General features: G+C 32.1%; 1 long non-coding RNA gene across 2 annotated transcripts; it reads left to right on the forward strand.

The window, feature by feature from the left end:
- Positions 1–257: 257 nt before the first annotated feature.
- LOC145108353 (uncharacterized) lies at positions 258–1,807 on the forward strand. Of its 2 annotated transcripts, XR_013708215.1 has the most exons (6): positions 258–610; positions 727–788; positions 886–933; positions 1,030–1,171; positions 1,356–1,594; positions 1,689–1,807. It is a non-coding gene; the product is annotated as an uncharacterized LOC145108353 (long non-coding RNA). The 2 variants fall into 2 exon arrangements; XR_013708214.1 differs by having other exon boundaries at positions 260–610; positions 1,356–1,785.
- Positions 1,808–7,436: the final 5,629 nt, after the last annotated feature.

Consider the following 7,436-nt stretch of genomic DNA (forward strand, 5'->3'; position numbering starts at 1 on the left):
ATATCTATACTATTATATAAATCATACATATCCAATGTCTTAAATACAACCTATTAAGCTTGATGTACCATAATATAAAGCCTAATATCTTAAAATCAAGAGGTTCAAATTTCACAGCAGTTAGTACAAATAGTTTATGCATAATTGGACTCACACAGATGCTTACATGGCAATATCACACGGATCCTCACATGGATTGCCAGCGTGTTTAACTTTGGGCCATTGATTTGGTACTAGATCAGATGAATGATAACATAGAAACACACTCCACGACACAAACCCTAATCACTACACCCTTCCTCTCTCTCATGACGTCTTTCCGTCTTTGACCCCTTCAGCTACATCACAACACCTGCTTCATGAGTCGAGACCACCTGTGCGGTTACCACCATACCTCATCATAATCAACCACCGTCACCACATCCACCGCCTCCGCCTGCTCTCGACCTTCAGCCTCCACCTTCGTCACCTTTATCGGCCACCTCCATCTACACCTTTCACCACCGACACCACCACAGAAACTCTAACGAAGCTGTTACCACCGTTTTCTGACACCCCTTACCCTCCCCTTCTCTGTTTCTTGCTAAAAACATCCTCCCCACCGCCATATGTAAGTTTACTCTCTGTATCTCTATAGAATTCTCCACCATAACCACCACTAACCTTTTCCATCTCTCTAGCTTTGTGTGTTTTCGTATATGTCTAACTGTGTGTGTTTGTTTTCAGGCCCTGAATAGATAACCGATTTCCTTTTCACTGGTTTTCATCCTGGTTTGGTTCTGTTTCAGGTTTCTACCCGTATTTTAGCTTGATTTGTACATGGATGATGAGTTAATTTTAAACCTCTTGTGACTATTTTGACGTTGTTTTTTGTTTATTGTTCAGGATATTAGGTGTGATTTGGGAAAAGGGAGTAATCCGAAGACTTCATAGGTTTCTCTATACTCCAATATATGGGCTATTTTCTCAAAAAATGTAGATCTATGCATTAAGATATGTATTGACTGGTAAATACTTGCTTACTTTCAGATCTATGTAGGAGTTGTGGTTGATTTTTGTGTGGACTTCTTTGATGACGATACATGAACTAAATGTCTAGATCCCTTGGTCCTTTCCACAACACAACAGTGAAGTAATAGAGAAACCGAAAATGGTTAAGATATTCCAGCAGGTGTATTCTTTCTTTTGTTTTTCTAATTGATGACTATTTGAAATATTATTGTAGACATGGTTATTAAAATCAGGTGCACAAATGTGTGTGTGTGTGTATATATATATATATATATATATATATATATATATATATATATATATATGATTTCCTAACCATTCTTTCATGTTGGTCTTATTTACAGGAAAAATAAATAACTTGGCTGATGTTACAATACCCTGTTTAAAGATAAAACGGTCAAAGAATTGGTTTGAGTAAATATACACTCAAATGATATATTATTTTAAGGATTAATTTAGTCATGATTTGGTTTGCTGGTTATTTTCCACATTGTGTTTCAAATTGTCATTTACAGATTCTTGGTGCCTTTTCTATTCCAATCCCTCAGCATCAAGGTTATTGCCCCACCATCCTCAAACCATGGTTGTAGAACAATACATGAAATGTATCTGACTAGAAAGGAAACTTCATTATGTTGGTTTAATTGTGTGTTTATTTCTTGAAATTTCATTTTCAGGTTTAATGATATTTCCTCGAGGTTTCGCATTTGTATTTGTATACTTCTATAGAGGTTTATTGTTAATGGTTTGTAACTTTATTGCTTTTTAGTCAAATGCTTTCTATTTTTTTTATAAATATTTTTAGACATATGTGTTATTTATTGTTTGTATTTAACTATTTATATCGATGTTTAGTAGAAGGTTTCAAATAATTGTTGTATGTGAGTCGATCTTGACCAAAATAGATTTTAATATTGTTTGAGGGCTGTTGAAATATAAATTATATGTTTTATTATTTTTATTTATATATGAAATTTTAATATGAAAGAGTATTGTTGATAATGATTGGATGATAAGGTGGTTGTATGTATTATAGGTGAAAGTAAATAACAATCTATTAGGTCAGATAGATTATTAAAAATACAAAGCAAGAACCATAGGTTTTTTGCATTTTTTACAAATTTGATCTTTTTGTGGTGTACTACAACGATCAATAATATATTAAATAATATATCCATATGTTAGTGTATTAATGTATACTAAAATGCATATTATTTATCATATAAAAAGTTTATTTTTTTTGTAGTTTATATATATTTTTGAGATATTGACGGAGGCATATTTTTTTCTACCTCATACTAATTCAATAATTTCAATGTATTATTTTTTAGATAGATGTTATTTATTTGTATAAAAAGTTAAAAATAAAATAATTAAAAGTTTTAGAATTTAAAGAATGAATAAACTATTTGAAGACTACATAACACAAACTAAACATTGTCTATAAATTAACACTCAAATGAAAATATTTGTTGTCCATACATTGTGCGAATTCCTTACCGGATAAAACTTAGTGGTAAATTATTATACTAACAGCTTGAGCAATAGATGACATCTAAAAGAAATTTAGTTACCGTCAACAGTATTGCACGTTTGAGTAATTCCTTAGCAACTATCCATCGTAAGTAACTCCGTAGAACCTATCTATCGTAAAGAACTATCTGACAAAAAATAATTTGTCAAAAGGCTAAAAGGAACTATCACAAACCTAAAATAAACAAATCGCCGTATTAAAACTGTAAGTAACTCCCTAGAAACTAACAGTCGTAAGTAGCAACCAGAGCAATAGATGTCACCGGAAAGGAAGTATCTTACACAAAACAATCCGCCAAAAGACTAAAATGAACTACCTCACACGAGAAGAACACTAATCGCCACATGAAAACTATCTCTTGAAAGAAACTAATTGGCGCCGCCGCATCGCGCGGGTTCCCTACTAGTATATATATATATATATATATATATATATATATATATATATATATATATATATATATATACACATACACATATACACACACACAGAGAGAGATATGGGGTTGGAGTGGTGGGTTATTCATTATTTTTTTTAATTATTTAAATGTTAAGAAAATATTAAATCATATAAAAAAATTAAGAAAATAAAAAAGTCTTTTTAAATTTATAGAAACCAAAACAATAAAAAAAAAATAGATTTTAAACTACCAATAAAAAATTATAAAACTTTTAGATTTTATTGAATCACATGTGTGTGATTCGGTGCCACCTTCGACAAGATGACATTGACTCGACAAATTTAAGGAACACTGTCCCTTGTCATCAACAAGATGAGCTCGGCAAAGAGAAGTTGGGTTATGACTGAGGTGACACCTCATAACATGGTGAACACCCCCCCCCCTCGTTAAGGGGGGTGTTATGGCATATTTAGTTGTGACGAAGACGAGATGAAGCATGAAGTTTAATTGGTTGTTGTCTTTATCAACCAATCAAATAATTTTCTTTTTTTTTTATCTCTCTACCTCTTAACATGTTTTAACATGTTATACATAGGAAACACCATTTTCCTCTTGGTATTATGGTTGATGTGACATTTGAATTGGGTGTTATAACGTAACACATACCTAATACTCTAATAAATATGACATTACGTCTACTTGATAGAAAAATAAGTATGACAAAAATAAAAGACATTCCTTCTAGCCTTAGGCTACTAGGTATCATCAAGAAAGAAGAATCTCGTTGAAAGGCCACATCGAAGAATGAAGAAAATGACATCAGGAAGAAGAAGGGATGATGTTCCTCCATAAAAATGTCGTTGAAAAGCCAAGAAAAAAGAAAATGGAGGAGGGAAAAGGCATTGTTCTCCTCTGTCACTACAACAGCCTTACTATAAGGTTGCTTGGTGAGCAAGCCTAAATGCGTTTTTCTGACTTGGCACGCCCGTAACGGTGTTACGAAGGGTGAACACCGACCCTGTCCCGACGTTTTTTGGTGTTACGTTGCAATCAGTGGCGAATTTAGAACAAAAAAATCACGTGGTTCCTAAATTAAGTGAAACCAATAAAAAAATCAACAACACTTTTGGGGTCGGGTCGGCTCATATACCTTAAAAGAACTGAACCAGTTCAATCGGCTCATGTACCTTGTGCCACCAATTAAAAATTTTAAAAAACCGATTGAAATATAATATAAAAATACGTACGGTTTAACGAAAAAACTAATTGATTATTAGCTCATTGATAAAGCGGCGAACGGAGAGTGAGAGTCTTTGGCATGTGGACTTTCATATTATTAGAACAACTTATTTATTTATTAATATTTTAAAAATGTCGATTAAGAGTGGTTAACTTTTTGTTATCAATCTCATAATTTAAAATAACAAATTGCTCTTAATAACTTATATTTTTCTCTTTTTAAAATGGTTTTTAAAGAAATTTTTTTAAAGAACAAACTCAAGGTAAGTCTTTTATTTTTTTCTAAGGTAGTTCTTAATTTTTCTACTATATACATTGTAAATGAAATTGAGAACTTAGGTAGGTCCTAGGACCTACCTAAGCATATGGTGGATACGCCCTTGGTTGCAACGCGCCAACACGTTGTGATCGTAATGAAGGGAAACAAAGTGTTTCTTCTCTAATTTCTTATGTTTTTCTTCTTTAAATTTTGCCTCACAACGGCGGCATTGTGAGTTGGAACACCACCCCTGAAATTTGTCTCACAACGGCTTATGCTTATGTGGCCTTTCGACGGCGTTTTTATTGGTTGCCCGTACCGAGCAGCCTAACAGTTCTGAAAGTAGTGTTCCGACCGTTACCAAGCTGTTTTGGCTCGTCCACGTCGGGAGCAATGCCGTGTTTTGTACCCGTACCAAGAGTCCGACGGTTCAATCTTCTTCTTATATTTTAATCGCTACTCTTTTAAATAAATAAATAGTGTTCGGTCTTTTCAAAGTCTTGAGATAATGGGGTCTTCTGGAATAAAAAGGGTAAAGTAAAAAAGGAACACATTCTATTCCAATTAAACGACACGCGGCAAATAATCCTTAGGCAGCACCGTATAATTTACGCAGTCTATTTCCACCATAGCATCGCTGACCGTCCACTCAAAATCAACTTTTTGACTATACTCATTCACACACTCCATCACGACTTCACGAGCTTCCAACTTTAACAAAAAAGAAATTTATATTGAAGACCCCAATGTTAAGTTTGATTTGCAAAATGCCCCCCGAATGAAATTTAGGATTATAGAAACTGAGTACTTTAATATGTATTTAAAAAATAACAATAATAAACTTTTGTTTAAGGAAAGAATAATCATCAAGTCCAGAATGGGAATTTCGGACCAAACAAATATTTTTTTTTTATAAAAAATAACATTTCGAAGTTGCGGACCAACTTCCAAATTTTGGACTGAAAGTTTGGTGTTTGAAAAAAATACAACTCCGACGTTTGAAGAACAAGTCTGAAACCCAATGAATAATTTTGAAATTTTAAGAAAAAATCGTTTTTTACTTAACTTTAACAAAAAGTTTTAGAAACATAATGAATGTGAACTATATATGATATTAAGTCATAAAATCATACATTTAATTGAAAAACGGTGTCATACATTTCGAAATTGATATTTTGGACAATAGTAAAGAGATTTCTTTGAAAAAAAAAACACAAAAGAACTTTGAAGTTTGAAGATCAAATATGGAATTTGACATTCGGGATTAAGTGATCGTTTTTTCAAAAACTGGAATCAAAATGGTTATTTAAAAAAAAATCATTTTTGTAATGGTTAGTTTACTCAATTTCCCACATTTAAAGTTATTTCTCACATCATTAATGATCAAAAAGTTATGCTAAATACCCACATAACTTTATATGCAAGAATTCATCGTACCTTAAATTAGACAAGTCTTTACGAATGATCTATTTGGTTTAAAAAAATGTCAACTTAAAGATAACGTTGATCAGCGCTACAACTGAATTATATGGTTTCCAGATCAAGCACGATTGGTCCTTATGTGATACGTCGTTTGATTTATGTAGTTTAATATACACACGTGTCTCTCTCTTTCCCTCTCATTTATAATGTTCACTTCCATCTCATCCGCCCCATTTAACCCCTTCCACCCTAATTTCTTTTTACCTTCTTTAAATTTTTTCCATTATACAAATATCTTCTAAATTCGTCATGAGAAGATGACTTTTTGTTCTTGTCAAAATCCAACACTTATCGTGATATCATGGACAAATCTAAACCCACATAGGAGGTTAAGGTCATGCTCAAAATTTGGATCAAAATATAGGTCTATTGGGTGGGTTTGACATACCGATGTGCCCCAGGTCGATGAATGTAATTATTGGATTGCTACGCTCTAAGAATATGGTTGAAGAGTCTGAAGAAGATACATGATGATGCAAAGAAGTTGAATTTGTCTCTAATTTTAAGTTGAGTTTTCTTTATTTTCTACTTGTATAAAACCTAAAATCCTTAGGTTTATTGGGGAAAATGTTGCATCTTTTTTGTGAAATCCTAGTGATGATTTTTTTTGTTGAATTTATACATATAGTATGTGTAATATGTTAAATTTTCGGTTATAGAAAAATGATGTAATCTTGAAAATGATTATAATGTTGAATTTTTCTTCTAATTTGTATCCGTATAATAGGTATAATGGTATAATTGTGTAAACATGAAATTGTGTAATTGTGTAATGGTATATAATATAATCCTAGTTTACGAGTAAAATTTGATAATATAAATATATCATTAGAAGCCAGTATAATTTCATCATTTCTAGTAAAACATGTCAATAAATAATACAAAGATAGTATAACAAGATATTTTTCATTATGATTTCAAACATAATATGACCAAAAGTTAGATCCATGATATATAAAAATAGAGTAAAAAACCAAAATACCATTGTCAAAACAAACAAATACTAAACAAACCATTGGAAATCAAACCATTTAACTGCATGTCGTGACCCTTTTCACCATTACAAACCAACCTTAATGGAAATAAAACCATTAACGAAAAGTATGAAGCAAAAAAAGAACACATACCCAACCTCATACCTTAAACTACGTATCATTTCCATTTGAAATTCTTCGTCCCCTAGCCATTTTAACTTGGTTCCCCTTAGCCCTTGCAACTCCTCGAGTTGTGGCCTTTGGGCACTTGTTGCAAGTAACGTTTACGTTTCTTCATGCTAATGATATCTCTTTTCCTATTAAGGAAAAAGAAACGAATAAACTTCGACTACCTAATCATAACCTTTACACATCATGTCATACATGGAACTACATTTTATAACATCTATATACGGATGTGTTTATGTAATACAAATGCACAACATATTTGTAAACTAAAATTTATGCATCTCCACTTGAAGAATAGAAGATATTATCGTCTTAGAATTACCCGTGATAAAATCAATGAAGTAATAT

This window comes from Lactuca virosa, chromosome 4 (assembly GCF_052849685.1).
Source record: "Lactuca virosa cultivar CGN04683 chromosome 4, Lactuca_virosa_CGN04683_v6, whole genome shotgun sequence".
Lineage (NCBI taxonomy): Eukaryota > Viridiplantae > Streptophyta > Magnoliopsida > Asterales > Asteraceae > Lactuca > Lactuca virosa.